This window comes from Schistocerca nitens, unplaced genomic scaffold, assembly GCF_023898315.1.
Source record: "Schistocerca nitens isolate TAMUIC-IGC-003100 unplaced genomic scaffold, iqSchNite1.1 HiC_scaffold_291, whole genome shotgun sequence".
Taxonomy (NCBI): Eukaryota; Metazoa; Arthropoda; class Insecta; order Orthoptera; family Acrididae; genus Schistocerca; species Schistocerca nitens.
Window position 1 is genome coordinate 81180 of NW_026045829.1, and position 17721 is coordinate 98900.

General features: G+C 50.8%; 16 non-coding genes across 16 annotated transcripts; all 16 read right to left on the reverse strand.

Annotated features, from left to right (window-relative positions):
• Positions 1 to 10: 10 nt before the first annotated feature.
• Positions 11 to 129, reverse strand: LOC126225859 (5S ribosomal RNA). The gene has a single exon (XR_007543740.1). It is a non-coding gene; the product is annotated as a 5S ribosomal RNA (ribosomal RNA).
• A 989-nt stretch (positions 130 to 1118) lies between these two features.
• Positions 1119 to 1237, reverse strand: LOC126225860 (5S ribosomal RNA). The gene has a single exon (XR_007543741.1). It is a non-coding gene; the product is annotated as a 5S ribosomal RNA (ribosomal RNA).
• A 989-nt stretch (positions 1238 to 2226) lies between these two features.
• On the reverse strand, positions 2227 to 2345 carry LOC126225861 (5S ribosomal RNA). The gene has a single exon (XR_007543742.1). It is a non-coding gene; the product is annotated as a 5S ribosomal RNA (ribosomal RNA).
• Positions 2346 to 3334: 989 nt separating this feature from the next.
• On the reverse strand, positions 3335 to 3453 carry LOC126225862 (5S ribosomal RNA). Its single transcript, XR_007543743.1, has one exon. It is a non-coding gene; the product is annotated as a 5S ribosomal RNA (ribosomal RNA).
• A 989-nt stretch (positions 3454 to 4442) lies between these two features.
• LOC126225854 (5S ribosomal RNA) lies at positions 4443 to 4561 on the reverse strand. The gene has a single exon (XR_007543735.1). It is a non-coding gene; the product is annotated as a 5S ribosomal RNA (ribosomal RNA).
• Positions 4562 to 5550: 989 nt separating this feature from the next.
• Positions 5551 to 5669, reverse strand: LOC126225863 (5S ribosomal RNA). Its single transcript, XR_007543744.1, has one exon. It is a non-coding gene; the product is annotated as a 5S ribosomal RNA (ribosomal RNA).
• Positions 5670 to 6658: 989 nt separating this feature from the next.
• On the reverse strand, positions 6659 to 6777 carry LOC126225865 (5S ribosomal RNA). The gene has a single exon (XR_007543745.1). It is a non-coding gene; the product is annotated as a 5S ribosomal RNA (ribosomal RNA).
• Positions 6778 to 7766: 989 nt separating this feature from the next.
• LOC126225867 (5S ribosomal RNA) lies at positions 7767 to 7885 on the reverse strand. The gene has a single exon (XR_007543747.1). It is a non-coding gene; the product is annotated as a 5S ribosomal RNA (ribosomal RNA).
• A 989-nt stretch (positions 7886 to 8874) lies between these two features.
• LOC126225868 (5S ribosomal RNA) lies at positions 8875 to 8993 on the reverse strand. Its single transcript, XR_007543748.1, has one exon. It is a non-coding gene; the product is annotated as a 5S ribosomal RNA (ribosomal RNA).
• Positions 8994 to 9982: 989 nt separating this feature from the next.
• On the reverse strand, positions 9983 to 10101 carry LOC126225869 (5S ribosomal RNA). The gene has a single exon (XR_007543749.1). It is a non-coding gene; the product is annotated as a 5S ribosomal RNA (ribosomal RNA).
• Positions 10102 to 11090: 989 nt separating this feature from the next.
• Positions 11091 to 11209, reverse strand: LOC126225870 (5S ribosomal RNA). The gene has a single exon (XR_007543750.1). It is a non-coding gene; the product is annotated as a 5S ribosomal RNA (ribosomal RNA).
• A 989-nt stretch (positions 11210 to 12198) lies between these two features.
• Positions 12199 to 12317, reverse strand: LOC126225871 (5S ribosomal RNA). Its single transcript, XR_007543751.1, has one exon. It is a non-coding gene; the product is annotated as a 5S ribosomal RNA (ribosomal RNA).
• A 989-nt stretch (positions 12318 to 13306) lies between these two features.
• On the reverse strand, positions 13307 to 13425 carry LOC126225872 (5S ribosomal RNA). The gene has a single exon (XR_007543752.1). It is a non-coding gene; the product is annotated as a 5S ribosomal RNA (ribosomal RNA).
• A 989-nt stretch (positions 13426 to 14414) lies between these two features.
• Positions 14415 to 14533, reverse strand: LOC126225873 (5S ribosomal RNA). Its single transcript, XR_007543753.1, has one exon. It is a non-coding gene; the product is annotated as a 5S ribosomal RNA (ribosomal RNA).
• Positions 14534 to 15522: 989 nt separating this feature from the next.
• Positions 15523 to 15641, reverse strand: LOC126225874 (5S ribosomal RNA). Its single transcript, XR_007543754.1, has one exon. It is a non-coding gene; the product is annotated as a 5S ribosomal RNA (ribosomal RNA).
• A 989-nt stretch (positions 15642 to 16630) lies between these two features.
• LOC126225876 (5S ribosomal RNA) lies at positions 16631 to 16749 on the reverse strand. The gene has a single exon (XR_007543755.1). It is a non-coding gene; the product is annotated as a 5S ribosomal RNA (ribosomal RNA).
• Positions 16750 to 17721: the final 972 nt, after the last annotated feature.

Genomic DNA, 17721 nt, shown 5'->3' on the forward strand with positions numbered 1-17721 from the left:
AAAGAAGGGGAGCCAACAGCACCCGGTGGTCCCAGGCGGTCACCCATCCAAGTACTAACCGGGCCCGATGTGGCTTAACTTCGGTGATCGGACGAGAACCGGTGTATTTAACATGGTATGGCCGTTGGCGTACATATACTGTAGGCGCACGGCAGAATTCGCATTCGGCTCTTCTCCCAACACACAAAATGTTAGTTTTCGGCCGCATTTGACGAAAGCACCTCCTTCCGCAACAGCGAGTTCCTCGAGGACGGCGCGGAGTGCGCGCCCGACGTCCCAGCAGAACGATTGCCGAATTGGCGAGCGCGCCGTCGCGTGTGTGAAACGCACAGCTGCTCGTAGCACCTCCTGTCATTCGCTTGTCGCGTGCAACCTTCGACACTCGCGGAAGGCGTATCTCGTCCCTGGTGTCCAGGCGTATGCTCTGTGCGGGGTGTGGCAGTGTCGTGCTGGAGGGCGCCACTGGTAGCGATGTGAGCTTCCTCGCCTCGCTTCGCCTCACACCGGGTGTTTGCATAGTTGGCAGTGCATTCGCACCTTTCCTATCCCTGTCCCCGTACCGACTTGGCCCGACTTTGCTCGACTGCCGCTCGCTGCCGCTCGGGTCGTGGTCCATATGACGGCGCAAGCACGACAAACGTCTGCGGGACTAGACGACGCGACTAAGGAATAAATTTATGATTACAAATCAAATTTGGAACTGTACAGTGCAGCACAACAATAGGCGCTGACGCATTTCAGGGCAGATTCGTACTGTTTTATCGTTTTCAAAGACTTCCCGGCAAACTTCGTTAGCACATTCTCCCTCAAACTGAGTTAATTACCGCATTATCGTACCGTTGCATTACTTTAAAATGCTTAAGAAAGCATCTTTGTCATAACAGAAAGGTAGTATGAAACGACTGCTGGCAGGATGGCGGCTTAAAAAGGAAAAAATGCAGGGGAGCCAAAAGTACCATTTTTATTGGTTCATTTTTATTTTATTTTATTTTTTTTTGTTTTCGCACCATTACAGTAGTTTAAAATGCTTAAGGAAACGTCTTTGTCACAACAGAAGGGTAGTATCGAAAGAGGGCTGGCAGGAGTAGCGATATAAAAAGGAAGAAAAAAAGAAGGGGAGCCAACAGCACCCGGTGGTCCCAGGCGGTCACCCATCCAAGTACTAACCGGGCCCGATGTGGCTTAACTTCGGTGATCGGACGAGAACCGGTGTATTTAACATGGTATGGCCGTTGGCGTACATATACTGTAGGCGCACGGCACAATTCGCATTCGGCTCTTCTCCCAACACACAAAATGTTAGTTTTCGGCCGCATTTGACGAAAGCACCTCCTTCCGCAACAGCGAGTTCCTCGAGGACGGCGCGGAGTGCGCGCCCGACGTCCCAGCAGAACGATTGCCGAATTGGCGAGCGCGCCGTCGCGTGTGTGAAACGCACAGCTGCTCGTAGCACCTCCTGTCATTCGCTTGTCGCGTGCAACCTTCGACACTCGCGGAAGGCGTATCTCGTCCCTGGTGTCCAGGCGTATGCTCTGTGCGGGGTGTGGCAGTGTCGTGCTGGAGGGCGCCACTGGTAGCGATGTGAGCTTCCTCGCCTCGCTTCGCCTCACACCGGGTGTTTGCATAGTTGGCAGTGCATTCGCACCTTTCCTATCCCTGTCCCCGTACCGACTTGGCCCGACTTTGCTCGACTGCCGCTCGCTGCCGCTCGGGTCGTGGTCCATATGACGGCGCAAGCACGACAAACGTCTGCGGGACTAGACGACGCGACTAAGGAATAAATTTATGATTACAAATCAAATTTGGAACTGTACAGTGCAGCACAACAATAGGCGCTGACGCATTTCAGGGCAGATTCGTACTGTTTTATCGTTTTCAAAGACTTCCCGGCAAACTTCGTTAGCACATTCTCCCTCAAACTGAGTTAATTACCGCATTATCGTACCGTTGCATTACTTTAAAATGCTTAAGAAAGCATCTTTGTCATAACAGAAAGGTAGTATGAAACGACTGCTGGCAGGATGGCGGCTTAAAAAGGAAAAAATGCAGGGGAGCCAAAAGTACCATTTTTATTGGTTCATTTTTATTTTATTTTATTTTTTTTTGTTTTCGCACCATTACAGTAGTTTAAAATGCTTAAGGAAACGTCTTTGTCACAACAGAAGGGTAGTATCGAAAGAGGGCTGGCAGGAGTAGCGATATAAAAAGGAAGAAAAAAAGAAGGGGAGCCAACAGCACCCGGTGGTCCCAGGCGGTCACCCATCCAAGTACTAACCGGGCCCGATGTGGCTTAACTTCGGTGATCGGACGAGAACCGGTGTATTTAACATGGTATGGCCGTTGGCGTACATATACTGTAGGCGCACGGCAGAATTCGCATTCGGCTCTTCTCTCAACACACAAAATGTTAGTTTTCGGCCGCATTTGACGAAAGCACCTCCTTCCGCAACAGCGAGTTCCTCGAGGACGGCGCGGAGTGCGCGCCCGACGTCCCAGCAGAACGATTGCCGAATTGGCGAGCGCGCCGTCGCGTGTGTGAGACGCACAGCTGCTCGTAGCACCTCCTGTCATTCGCTTGTCGCGTGCAACCTTCGACACTCGCGGAAGGCGTATCTCGTCCCTGGTGTCCAGGCGTATGCTCTGTGCGGGGTGTGGCAGTGTCGTGCTGGAGGGCGCCACTGGTAGCGATGTGAGCTTCCTCGCCTCGCTTCGCCTCACACCGGGTGTTTGCATAGTTGGCAGTGCATTCGCACCTTTCCTATCCCTGTCCCCGTACCGACTTGGCCCGACTTTGCTCGACTGCCGCTCGCTGCCGCTCGGGTCGTGGTCCATATGACGGCGCAAGCACGACAAACGTCTGCGGGACTAGACGACGCGACTAAGGAATAAATTTATGATTACAAATCAAATTTGGAACTGTACAGTGCAGCACAACAATAGGCGCTGACGCATTTCAGGGCAGATTCGTACTGTTTTATCGTTTTCAAAGACTTCCCGGCAAACTTCGTTAGCACATTCTCCCTCAAACTGAGTTAATTACCGCATTATCGTACCGTTGCATTACTTTAAAATGCTTAAGAAAGCATCTTTGTCATAACAGAAAGGTAGTATGAAACGACTGCTGGCAGGATGGCGGCTTAAAAAGGAAAAAATGCAGGGGAGCCAAAAGTACCATTTTTATTGGTTCATTTTTATTTTATTTTATTTTTTTTTGTTTTCGCACCATTACAGTAGTTTAAAATGCTTAAGGAAACGTCTTTGTCACAACAGAAGGGTAGTATCGAAAGAGGGCTGGCAGGAGTAGCGATATAAAAAGGAAGAAAAAAAGAAGGGGAGCCAACAGCACCCGGTGGTCCCAGGCGGTCACCCATCCAAGTACTAACCGGGCCCGATGTGGCTTAACTTCGGTGATCGGACGAGAACCGGTGTATTTAACATGGTATGGCCGTTGGCGTACATATACTGTAGGCGCACGGCAGAATTCGCATTCGGCTCTTCTCCCAACACACAAAATGTTAGTTTTCGGCCGCATTTGACGAAAGCACCTCCTTCCGCAACAGCGAGTTCCTCGAGGACGGCGCGGAGTGCGCGCCCGACGTCCCAGCAGAACGATTGCCGAATTGGCGAGCGCGCCGTCGCGTGTGTGAAACGCACAGCTGCTCGTAGCACCTCCTGTCATTCGCTTGTCGCGTGCAACCTTCGACACTCGCGGAAGGCGTATCTCGTCCCTGGTGTCCAGGCGTATGCTCTGTGCGGGGTGTGGCAGTGTCGTGCTGGAGGGCGCCACTGGTAGCGATGTGAGCTTCCTCGCCTCGCTTCGCCTCACACCGGGTGTTTGCATAGTTGGCAGTGCATTCGCACCTTTCCTATCCCTGTCCCCGTACCGACTTGGCCCGACTTTGCTCGACTGCCGCTCGCTGCCGCTCGGGTCGTGGTCCATATGACGGCGCAAGCACGACAAACGTCTGCGGGACTAGACGACGCGACTAAGGAATAAATTTATGATTACAAATCAAATTTGGAACTGTACAGTGCAGCACAACAATAGGCGCTGACGCATTTCAGGGCAGATTCGTACTGTTTTATCGTTTTCAAAGACTTCCCGGCAAACTTCGTTAGCACATTCTCCCTCAAACTGAGTTAATTACCGCATTATCGTACCGTTGCATTACTTTAAAATGCTTAAGAAAGCATCTTTGTCATAACAGAAAGGTAGTATGAAACGACTGCTGGCAGGATGGCGGCTTAAAAAGGAAAAAATGCAGGGGAGCCAAAAGTACCATTTTTATTGGTTCATTTTTATTTTATTTTATTTTTTTTTGTTTTCGCACCATTACAGTAGTTTAAAATGCTTAAGGAAACGTCTTTGTCACAACAGAAGGGTAGTATCGAAAGAGGGCTGGCAGGAGTAGCGATATAAAAAGGAAGAAAAAAAGAAGGGGAGCCAACAGCACCCGGTGGTCCCAGGCGGTCACCCATCCAAGTACTAACCGGGCCCGATGTTGCTTAACTTCGGTGATCGGACGAGAACCGGTGTATTTAACATGGTATGGCCGTTGGCGTACATATACTGTAGGCGCACGGCAGAATTCGCATTCGGCTCTTCTCCCAACACACAAAATGTTAGTTTTCGGCCGCATTTGACGAAAGCACCTCCTTCCGCAACAGCGAGTTCCTCGAGGACGGCGCGGAGTGCGCGCCCGACGTCCCAGCAGAACGATTGCCGAATTGGCGAGCGCGCCGTCGCGTGTGTGAAACGCACAGCTGCTCGTAGCACCTCCTGTCATTCGCTTGTCGCGTGCAACCTTCGACACTCGCGGAAGGCGTATCTCGTCCCTGGTGTCCAGGCGTATGCTCTGTGCGGGGTGTGGCAGTGTCGTGCTGGAGGGCGCCACTGGTAGCGATGTGAGCTTCCTCGCCTCGCTTCGCCTCACACCGGGTGTTTGCATAGTTGGCAGTGCATTCGCACCTTTCCTATCCCTGTCCCCGTACCGACTTGGCCCGACTTTGCTCGACTGCCGCTCGCTGCCGCTCGGGTCGTGGTCCATATGACGGCGCAAGCACGACAAACGTCTGCGGGACTAGACGACGCGACTAAGGAATAAATTTATGATTACAAATCAAATTTGGAACTGTACAGTGCAGCACAACAATAGGCGCTGACGCATTTCAGGGCAGATTCGTACTGTTTTATCGTTTTCAAAGACTTCCCGGCAAACTTCGTTAGCACATTCTCCCTCAAACTGAGTTAATTACCGCATTATCGTACCGTTGCATTACTTTAAAATGCTTAAGAAAGCATCTTTGTCATAACAGAAAGGTAGTATGAAACGACTGCTGGCAGGATGGCGGCTTAAAAAGGAAAAAATGCAGGGGAGCCAAAAGTACCATTTTTATTGGTTCATTTTTATTTTATTTTATTTTTTTTTGTTTTCGCACCATTACAGTAGTTTAAAATGCTTAAGGAAACGTCTTTGTCACAACAGAAGGGTAGTATCGAAAGAGGGCTGGCAGGAGTAGCGATATAAAAAGGAAGAAAAAAAGAAGGGGAGCCAACAGCACCCGGTGGTCCCAGGCGGTCACCCATCCAAGTACTAACCGGGCCCGATGTGGCTTAACTTCGGTGATCGGACGAGAACCGGTGTATTTAACATGGTATGGCCGTTGGCGTACATATACTGTAGGCGCACGGCACAATTCGCATTCGGCTCTTCTCCCAACACACAAAATGTTAGTTTTCGGCCGCATTTGACGAAAGCACCTCCTTCCGCAACAGCGAGTTCCTCGAGGACGGCGCGGAGTGCGCGCCCGACGTCCCAGCAGAACGATTGCCGAATTGGCGAGCGCGCCGTCGCGTGTGTGAAACGCACAGCTGCTCGTAGCACCTCCTGTCATTCGCTTGTCGCGTGCAACCTTCGACACTCGCGGAAGGCGTATCTCGTCCCTGGTGTCCAGGCGTATGCTCTGTGCGGGGTGTGGCAGTGTCGTGCTGGAGGGCGCCACTGGTAGCGATGTGAGCTTCCTCGCCTCGCTTCGCCTCACACCGGGTGTTTGCATAGTTGGCAGTGCATTCGCACCTTTCCTATCCCTGTCCCCGTACCGACTTGGCCCGACTTTGCTCGACTGCCGCTCGCTGCCGCTCGGGTCGTGGTCCATATGACGGGGCAAGCACGACAAACGTCTGCGGGACTAGACGACGCGACTAAGGAATAAATTTATGATTACAAATCAAATTTGGAACTGTACAGTGCAGCACAACAATAGGCGCTGACGCATTTCAGGGCAGATTCGTACTGTTTTATCGTTTTCAAAGACTTCCCGGCAAACTTCGTTAGCACATTCTCCCTCAAACTGAGTTAATTACCGCATTATCGTACCGTTGCATTACTTTAAAATGCTTAAGAAAGCATCTTTGTCATAACAGAAAGGTAGTATGAAACGACTGCTGGCAGGATGGCGGCTTAAAAAGGAAAAAATGCAGGGGAGCCAAAAGTACCATTTTTATTGGTTCATTTTTATTTTATTTTATTTTTTTTTGTTTTCGCACCATTACAGTAGTTTAAAATGCTTAAGGAAACGTCTTTGTCACAACAGAAGGGTAGTATCGAAAGAGGGCTGGCAGGAGTAGCGATATAAAAAGGAAGAAAAAAAGAAGGGGAGCCAACAGCACCCGGTGGTCCCAGGCGGTCACCCATCCAAGTACTAACCGGGCCCGATGTGGCTTAACTTCGGTGATCGGACGAGAACCGGTGTATTTAACATGGTATGGCCGTTGGCGTACATATACTGTAGGCGCACGGCAGAATTCGCATTCGGCTCTTCTCCCAACACACAAAATGTTAGTTTTCGGCCGCATTTGACGAAAGCACCTCCTTCCGCAACAGCGAGTTCCTCGAGGACGGCGCGGAGTGCGCGCCCGACGTCCCAGCAGAACGATTGCCGAATTGGCGAGCGCGCCGTCGCGTGTGTGAAACGCACAGCTGCTCGTAGCACCTCCTGTCATTCGCTTGTCGCGTGCAACCTTCGACACTCGCGGAAGGCGTATCTCGTCCCTGGTGTCCAGGCGTATGCTCTGTGCGGGGTGTGGCAGTGTCGTGCTGGAGGGCGCCACTGGTAGCGATGTGAGCTTCCTCGCCTCGCTTCGCCTCACACCGGGTGTTTGCATAGTTGGCAGTGCATTCGCACCTTTCCTATCCCTGTCCCCGTACCGACTTGGCCCGACTTTGCTCGACTGCCGCTCGCTGCCGCTCGGGTCGTGGTCCATATGACGGCGCAAGCACGACAAACGTCTGCGGGACTAGACGACGCGACTAAGGAATAAATTTATGATTACAAATCAAATTTGGAACTGTACAGTGCAGCACAACAATAGGCGCTGACGCATTTCAGGGCAGATTCGTACTGTTTTATCGTTTTCAAAGACTTCCCGGCAAACTTCGTTAGCACATTCTCCCTCAAACTGAGTTAATTACCGCATTATCGTACCGTTGCATTACTTTAAAATGCTTAAGAAAGCATCTTTGTCATAACAGAAAGGTAGTATGAAACGACTGCTGGCAGGATGGCGGCTTAAAAAGGAAAAAATGCAGGGGAGCCAAAAGTACCATTTTTATTGGTTCATTTTTATTTTATTTTATTTTTTTTTGTTTTCGCACCATTACAGTAGTTTAAAATGCTTAAGGAAACGTCTTTGTCACAACAGAAGGGTAGTATCGAAAGAGGGCTGGCAGGAGTAGCGATATAAAAAGGAAGAAAAAAAGAAGGGGAGCCAACAGCACCCGGTGGTCCCAGGCGGTCACCCATCCAAGTACTAACCGGGCCCGATGTGGCTTAACTTCGGTGATCGGACGAGAACCGGTGTATTTAACATGGTATGGCCGTTGGCGTACATATACTGTAGGCGCACGGCAGAATTCGCATTCGGCTCTTCTCTCAACACACAAAATGTTAGTTTTCGGCCGCATTTGACGAAAGCACCTCCTTCCGCAACAGCGAGTTCCTCGAGGACGGCGCGGAGTGCGCGCCCGACGTCCCAGCAGAACGATTGCCGAATTGGCGAGCGCGCCGTCGCGTGTGTGAGACGCACAGCTGCTCGTAGCACCTCCTGTCATTCGCTTGTCGCGTGCAACCTTCGACACTCGCGGAAGGCGTATCTCGTCCCTGGTGTCCAGGCGTATGCTCTGTGCGGGGTGTGGCAGTGTCGTGCTGGAGGGCGCCACTGGTAGCGATGTGAGCTTCCTCGCCTCGCTTCGCCTCACACCGGGTGTTTGCATAGTTGGCAGTGCATTCGCACCTTTCCTATCCCTGTCCCCGTACCGACTTGGCCCGACTTTGCTCGACTGCCGCTCGCTGCCGCTCGGGTCGTGGTCCATATGACGGCGCAAGCACGACAAACGTCTGCGGGACTAGACGACGCGACTAAGGAATAAATTTATGATTACAAATCAAATTTGGAACTGTACAGTGCAGCACAACAATAGGCGCTGACGCATTTCAGGGCAGATTCGTACTGTTTTATCGTTTTCAAAGACTTCCCGGCAAACTTCGTTAGCACATTCTCCCTCAAACTGAGTTAATTACCGCATTATCGTACCGTTGCATTACTTTAAAATGCTTAAGAAAGCATCTTTGTCATAACAGAAAGGTAGTATGAAACGACTGCTGGCAGGATGGCGGCTTAAAAAGGAAAAAATGCAGGGGAGCCAAAAGTACCATTTTTATTGGTTCATTTTTATTTTATTTTATTTTTTTTTGTTTTCGCACCATTACAGTAGTTTAAAATGCTTAAGGAAACGTCTTTGTCACAACAGAAGGGTAGTATCGAAAGAGGGCTGGCAGGAGTAGCGATATAAAAAGGAAGAAAAAAAGAAGGGGAGCCAACAGCACCCGGTGGTCCCAGGCGGTCACCCATCCAAGTACTAACCGGGCCCGATGTGGCTTAACTTCGGTGATCGGACGAGAACCGGTGTATTTAACATGGTATGGCCGTTGGCGTACATATACTGTAGGCGCACGGCACAATTCGCATTCGGCTCTTCTCCCAACACACAAAATGTTAGTTTTCGGCCGCATTTGACGAAAGCACCTCCTTCCGCAACAGCGAGTTCCTCGAGGACGGCGCGGAGTGCGCGCCCGACGTCCCAGCAGAACGATTGCCGAATTGGCGAGCGCGCCGTCGCGTGTGTGAAACGCACAGCTGCTCGTAGCACCTCCTGTCATTCGCTTGTCGCGTGCAACCTTCGACACTCGCGGAAGGCGTATCTCGTCCCTGGTGTCCAGGCGTATGCTCTGTGCGGGGTGTGGCAGTGTCGTGCTGGAGGGCGCCACTGGTAGCGATGTGAGCTTCCTCGCCTCGCTTCGCCTCACACCGGGTGTTTGCATAGTTGGCAGTGCATTCGCACCTTTCCTATCCCTGTCCCCGTACCGACTTGGCCCGACTTTGCTCGACTGCCGCTCGCTGCCGCTCGGGTCGTGGTCCATATGACGGCGCAAGCACGACAAACGTCTGCGGGACTAGACGACGCGACTAAGGAATAAATTTATGATTACAAATCAAATTTGGAACTGTACAGTGCAGCACAACAATAGGCGCTGACGCATTTCAGGGCAGATTCGTACTGTTTTATCGTTTTCAAAGACTTCCCGGCAAACTTCGTTAGCACATTCTCCCTCAAACTGAGTTAATTACCGCATTATCGTACCGTTGCATTACTTTAAAATGCTTAAGAAAGCATCTTTGTCATAACAGAAAGGTAGTATGAAACGACTGCTGGCAGGATGGCGGCTTAAAAAGGAAAAAATGCAGGGGAGCCAAAAGTACCATTTTTATTGGTTCATTTTTATTTTATTTTATTTTTTTTTGTTTTCGCACCATTACAGTAGTTTAAAATGCTTAAGGAAACGTCTTTGTCACAACAGAAGGGTAGTATCGAAAGAGGGCTGGCAGGAGTAGCGATATAAAAAGGAAGAAAAAAAGAAGGGGAGCCAACAGCACCCGGTGGTCCCAGGCGGTCACCCATCCAAGTACTAACCGGGCCCGATGTGGCTTAACTTCGGTGATCGGACGAGAACCGGTGTATTTAACATGGTATGGCCGTTGGCGTACATATACTGTAGGCGCACGGCAGAATTCGCATTCGGCTCTTCTCTCAACACACAAAATGTTAGTTTTCGGCCGCATTTGACGAAAGCACCTCCTTCCGCAACAGCGAGTTCCTCGAGGACGGCGCGGAGTGCGCGCCCGACGTCCCAGCAGAACGATTGCCGAATTGGCGAGCGCGCCGTCGCGTGTGTGAGACGCACAGCTGCTCGTAGCACCTCCTGTCATTCGCTTGTCGCGTGCAACCTTCGACACTCGCGGAAGGCGTATCTCGTCCCTGGTGTCCAGGCGTATGCTCTGTGCGGGGTGTGGCAGTGTCGTGCTGGAGGGCGCCACTGGTAGCGATGTGAGCTTCCTCGCCTCGCTTCGCCTCACACCGGGTGTTTGCATAGTTGGCAGTGCATTCGCACCTTTCCTATCCCTGTCCCCGTACCGACTTGGCCCGACTTTGCTCGACTGCCGCTCGCTGCCGCTCGGGTCGTGGTCCATATGACGGCGCAAGCACGACAAACGTCTGCGGGACTAGACGACGCGACTAAGGAATAAATTTATGATTACAAATCAAATTTGGAACTGTACAGTGCAGCACAACAATAGGCGCTGACGCATTTCAGGGCAGATTCGTACTGTTTTATCGTTTTCAAAGACTTCCCGGCAAACTTCGTTAGCACATTCTCCCTCAAACTGAGTTAATTACCGCATTATCGTACCGTTGCATTACTTTAAAATGCTTAAGAAAGCATCTTTGTCATAACAGAAAGGTAGTATGAAACGACTGCTGGCAGGATGGCGGCTTAAAAAGGAAAAAATGCAGGGGAGCCAAAAGTACCATTTTTATTGGTTCATTTTTATTTTATTTTATTTTTTTTTGTTTTCGCACCATTACAGTAGTTTAAAATGCTTAAGGAAACGTCTTTGTCACAACAGAAGGGTAGTATCGAAAGAGGGCTGGCAGGAGTAGCGATATAAAAAGGAAGAAAAAAAGAAGGGGAGCCAACAGCACCCGGTGGTCCCAGGCGGTCACCCATCCAAGTACTAACCGGGCCCGATGTGGCTTAACTTCGGTGATCGGACGAGAACCGGTGTATTTAACATGGTATGGCCGTTGGCGTACATATACTGTAGGCGCACGGCAGAATTCGCATTCGGCTCTTCTCCCAACACACAAAATGTTAGTTTTCGGCCGCATTTGACGAAAGCACCTCCTTCCGCAACAGCGAGTTCCTCGAGGACGGCGCGGAGTGCGCGCCCGACGTCCCAGCAGAACGATTGCCGAATTGGCGAGCGCGCCGTCGCGTGTGTGAGACGCACAGCTGCTCGTAGCACCTCCTGTCATTCGCTTGTCGCGTGCAACCTTCGACACTCGCGGAAGGCGTATCTCGTCCCTGGTGTCCAGGCGTATGCTCTGTGCGGGGTGTGGCAGTGTCGTGCTGGAGGGCGCCACTGGTAGCGATGTGAGCTTCCTCGCCTCGCTTCGCCTCACACCGGGTGTTTGCATAGTTGGCAGTGCATTCGCACCTTTCCTATCCCTGTCCCCGTACCGACTTGGCCCGACTTTGCTCGACTGCCGCTCGCTGCCGCTCGGGTCGTGGTCCATATGACGGCGCAAGCACGACAAACGTCTGCGGGACTAGACGACGCGACTAAGGAATAAATTTATGATTACAAATCAAATTTGGAACTGTACAGTGCAGCACAACAATAGGCGCTGACGCATTTCAGGGCAGATTCGTACTGTTTTATCGTTTTCAAAGACTTCCCGGCAAACTTCGTTAGCACATTCTCCCTCAAACTGAGTTAATTACCGCATTATCGTACCGTTGCATTACTTTAAAATGCTTAAGAAAGCATCTTTGTCATAACAGAAAGGTAGTATGAAACGACTGCCGGCAGGATGGCGGCTTAAAAAGGAAAAAATGCAGGGGAGCCAAAAGTACCATTTTTATTGGTTCATTTTTATTTTATTTTATTTTTTTTTGTTTTCGCACCATTACAGTAGTTTAAAATGCTTAAGGAAACGTCTTTGTCACAACAGAAGGGTAGTATCGAAAGAGGGCTGGCAGGAGTAGCGATATAAAAAGGAAGAAAAAAAGAAGGGGAGCCAACAGCACCCGGTGGTCCCAGGCGGTCACCCATCCAAGTACTAACCGGGCCCGATGTGGCTTAACTTCGGTGATCGGACGAGAACCGGTGTATTTAACATGGTATGGCCGTTGGCGTACATATACTGTAGGCGCACGGCAGAATTCGCATTCGGCTCTTCTCCCAACACACAAAATGTTAGTTTTCGGCCGCATTTGACGAAAGCACCTCCTTCCGCAACAGCGAGTTCCTCGAGGACGGCGCGGAGTGCGCGCCCGACGTCCCAGCAGAACGATTGCCGAATTGGCGAGCGCGCCGTCGCGTGTGTGAGACGCACAGCTGCTCGTAGCACCTCCTGTCATTCGCTTGTCGCGTGCAACCTTCGACACTCGCGGAAGGCGTATCTCGTCCCTGGTGTCCAGGCGTATGCTCTGTGCGGGGTGTGGCAGTGTCGTGCTGGAGGGCGCCACTGGTAGCGATGTGAGCTTCCTCGCCTCGCTTCGCCTCACACCGGGTGTTTGCATAGTTGGCAGTGCATTCGCACCTTTCCTATCCCTGTCCCCGTACCGACTTGGCCCGACTTTGCTCGACTGCCGCTCGCTGCCGCTCGGGTCGTGGTCCATATGACGGCGCAAGCACGACAAACGTCTGCGGGACTAGACGACGCGACTAAGGAATAAATTTATGATTACAAATCAAATTTGGAACTGTACAGTGCAGCACAACAATAGGCGCTGACGCATTTCAGGGCAGATTCGTACTGTTTTATCGTTTTCAAAGACTTCCCGGCAAACTTCGTTAGCACATTCTCCCTCAAACTGAGTTAATTACCGCATTATCGTACCGTTGCATTACTTTAAAATGCTTAAGAAAGCATCTTTGTCATAACAGAAAGGTAGTATGAAACGACTGCTGGCAGGATGGCGGCTTAAAAAGGAAAAAATGCAGGGGAGCCAAAAGTACCATTTTTATTGGTTCATTTTTATTTTATTTTATTTTTTTTTGTTTTCGCACCATTACAGTAGTTTAAAATGCTTAAGGAAACGTCTTTGTCACAACAGAAGGGTAGTATCGAAAGAGGGCTGGCAGGAGTAGCGATATAAAAAGGAAGAAAAAAAGAAGGGGAGCCAACAGCACCCGGTGGTCCCAGGCGGTCACCCATCCAAGTACTAACCGGGCCCGATGTGGCTTAACTTCGGTGATCGGACGAGAACCGGTGTATTTAACATGGTATGGCCGTTGGCGTACATATACTGTAGGCGCACGGCAGAATTCGCATTCGGCTCTTCTCCCAACACACAAAATGTTAGTTTTCGGCCGCATTTGACGAAAGCACCTCCTTCCGCAACAGCGAGTTCCTCGAGGACGGCGCGGAGTGCGCGCCCGACGTCCCAGCAGAACGATTGCCGAATTGGCGAGCGCGCCGTCGCGTGTGTGAGACGCACAGCTGCTCGTAGCACCTCCTGTCATTCGCTTGTCGCGTGCAACCTTCGACACTCGCGGAAGGCGTATCTCGTCCCTGGTGTCCAGGCGTATGCTCTGTGCGGGGTGTGGCAGTGTCGTGCTGGAGGGCGCCACTGGTAGCGATGTGAGCTTCCTCGCCTCGCTTCGCCTCACACCGGGTGTTTGCATAGTTGGCAGTGCATTCGCACCTTTCCTATCCCTGTCCCCGTACCGACTTGGCCCGACTTTGCTCGACTGCCGCTCGCTGCCGCTCGGGTCGTGGTCCATATGACGGCGCAAGCACGACAAACGTCTGCGGGACTAGACGACGCGACTAAGGAATAAATTTATGATTACAAATCAAATTTGGAACTGTACAGTGCAGCACAACAATAGGCGCTGACGCATTTCAGGGCAGATTCGTACTGTTTTATCGTTTTCAAAGACTTCCCGGCAAACTTCGTTAGCACATTCTCCCTCAAACTGAGTTAATTACCGCATTATCGTACCGTTGCATTACTTTAAAATGCTTAAGAAAGCATCTTTGTCATAACAGAAAGGTAGTATGAAACGACTGCTGGCAGGATGGCGGCTTAAAAAGGAAAAAATGCAGGGGAGCCAAAAGTACCATTTTTATTGGTTCATTTTTATTTTATTTTATTTTTTTTTGTTTTCGCACCATTACAGTAGTTTAAAATGCTTAAGGAAACGTCTTTGTCACAACAGAAGGGTAGTATCGAAAGAGGGCTGGCAGGAGTAGCGATATAAAAAGGAAGAAAAAAAGAAGGGGAGCCAACAGCACCCGGTGGTCCCAGGCGGTCACCCATCCAAGTACTAACCGGGCCCGATGTGGCTTAACTTCGGTGATCGGACGAGAACCGGTGTATTTAACATGGTATGGCCGTTGGCGTACATATACTGTAGGCGCACGGCAGAATTCGCATTCGGCTCTTCTCCCAACACACAAAATGTTAGTTTTCGGCCGCATTTGACGAAAGCACCTCCTTCCGCAACAGCGAGTTCCTCGAGGACGGCGCGGAGTGCGCGCCCGACGTCCCAGCAGAACGATTGCCGAATTGGCGAGCGCGCCGTCGCGTGTGTGAGACGCACAGCTGCTCGTAGCACCTCCTGTCATTCGCTTGTCGCGTGCAACCTTCGACACTCGCGGAAGGCGTATCTCGTCCCTGGTGTCCAGGCGTATGCTCTGTGCGGGGTGTGGCAGTGTCGTGCTGGAGGGCGCCACTGGTAGCGATGTGAGCTTCCTCGCCTCGCTTCGCCTCACACCGGGTGTTTGCATAGTTGGCAGTGCATTCGCACCTTTCCTATCCCTGTCCCCGTACCGACTTGGCCCGACTTTGCTCGACTGCCGCTCGCTGCCGCTCGGGTCGTGGTCCATATGACGGCGCAAGCACGACAAACGTCTGCGGGACTAGACGACGCGACTAAGGAATAAATTTATGATTACAAATCAAATTTGGAACTGTACAGTGCAGCACAACAATAGGCGCTGACGCATTTCAGGGCAGATTCGTACTGTTTTATCGTTTTCAAAGACTTCCCGGCAAACTTCGTTAGCACATTCTCCCTCAAACTGAGTTAATTACCGCATTATCGTACCGTTGCATTACTTTAAAATGCTTAAGAAAGCATCTTTGTCATAACAGAAAGGTAGTATGAAACGACTGCCGGCAGGATGGCGGCTTAAAAAGGAAAAAATGCAGGGGAGCCAAAAGTACCATTTTTATTGGTTCATTTTTATTTTATTTTATTTTTTTTTGTTTTCGCACCATTACAGTAGTTTAAAATGCTTAAGGAAACGTCTTTGTCACAACAGAAGGGTAGTATCGAAAGAGGGCTGGCAGGAGTAGCGATATAAAAAGGAAGAAAAAAAGAAGGGGAGCCAACAGCACCCGGTGGTCCCAGGCGGTCACCCATCCAAGTACTAACCGGGCCCGATGTGGCTTAACTTCGGTGATCGGACGAGAACCGGTGTATTTAACATGGTATGGCCGTTGGCGTACATATACTGTAGGCGCACGGCAGAATTCGCATTCGGCTCTTCTCCCAACACACAAAATGTTAGTTTTCGGCCGCATTTGACGAAAGCACCTCCTTCCGCAACAGCGAGTTCCTCGAGGACGGCGCGGAGTGCGCGCCCGACGTCCCAGCAGAACGATTGCCGAATTGGCGAGCGCGCCGTCGCGTGTGTGAGACGCACAGCTGCTCGTAGCACCTCCTGTCATTCGCTTGTCGCGTGCAACCTTCGACACTCGCGGAAGGCGTATCTCGTCCCTGGTGTCCAGGCGTATGCTCTGTGCGGGGTGTGGCAGTGTCGTGCTGGAGGGCGCCACTGGTAGCGATGTGAGCTTCCTCGCCTCGCTTCGCCTCACACCGGGTGTTTGCATAGTTGGCAGTGCATTCGCACCTTTCCTATCCCTGTCCCCGTACCGACTTGGCCCGACTTTGCTCGACTGCCGCTCGCTGCCGCTCGGGTCGTGGTCCATATGACGGCGCAAGCACGACAAACGTCTGCGGGACTAGACGACGCGACTAAGGAATAAATTTATGATTACAAATCAAATTTGGAACTGTACAGTGCAGCACAACAATAGGCGCTGACGCATTTCAGGGCAGATTCGTACTGTTTTATCGTTTTCAAAGACTTCCCGGCAAACTTCGTTAGCACATTCTCCCTCAAACTGAGTTAATTACCGCATTATCGTACCGTTGCATTACTTTAAAATGCTTAAGAAAGCATCTTTGTCATAACAGAAAGGTAGTATGAAACGACTGCTGGCAGGATGGCGGCTTAAAAAGGAAAAAATGCAGGGGAGCCAAAAGTACCATTTTTATTGGTTCATTTTTATTTTATTTTATTTTTTTTTGTTTTCGCACCATTACAGTAGTTTAAAATGCTTAAGGAAACGTCTTTGTCACAACAGAAGGGTAGTATCGAAAGAGGGCTGGCAGGAGTAGCGATATAAAAAGGAAGAAAAAAAGAAGGGGAGCCAACAGCACCCGGTGGTCCCAGGCGGTCACCCATCCAAGTACTAACCGGGCCCGATGTGGCTTAACTTCGGTGATCGGACGAGAACCGGTGTATTTAACATGGTATGGCCGTTGGCGTACATATACTGTAGGCGCACGGCAGAATTCGCATTCGGCTCTTCTCCCAACACACAAAATGTTAGTTTTCGGCCGCATTTGACGAAAGCACCTCCTTCCGCAACAGCGAGTTCCTCGAGGACGGCGCGGAGTGCGCGCCCGACGTCCCAGCAGAACGATTGCCGAATTGGCGAGCGCGCCGTCGCGTGTGTGAGACGCACAGCTGCTCGTAGCACCTCCTGTCATTCGCTTGTCGCGTGCAACCTTCGACACTCGCGGAAGGCGTATCTCGTCCCTGGTGTCCAGGCGTATGCTCTGTGCGGGGTGTGGCAGTGTCGTGCTGGAGGGCGCCACTGGTAGCGATGTGAGCTTCCTCGCCTCGCTTCGCCTCACACCGGGTGTTTGCATAGTTGGCAGTGCATTCGCACCTTTCCTATCCCTGTCCCCGTACCGACTTGGCCCGACTTTGCTCGACTGCCGCTCGCTGCCGCTCGGGTCGTGGTCCATATGACGGCGCAAGCACGACAAACGTCTGCGGGACTAGACGACGCGACTAAGGAATAAATTTATGATTACAAATCAAATTTGGAACTGTACAGTGCAGCACAACAATAGGCGCTGACGCATTTCAGGGCAGATTCGTACTGTTTTATCGTTTTCAAAGACTTCCCGGCAAACTTCGTTAGCACATTCTCCCTCAAACTGAGTTAATTACCGCATTATCGTACCGTTGCATTACTTTAAAATGCTTAAGAAAGCATCTTTGTCATAACAGAAAGGTAGTATGAAACGACTGCTGGCAGGATGGCGGCTTAAAAAGGAAAAAATGCAGGGGAGCCAAAAGTACCATTTTTATTGGTTCATTTTTATTTTATTTTATTTTTTTTTGTTTTCGCACCATTACAGTAGTTTAAAATGCTTAAGGAAACGTCTTTGTCACAACAGAAGGGTAGTATCGAAAGAGGGCTGGCAGGAGTAGCGATATAAAAAGG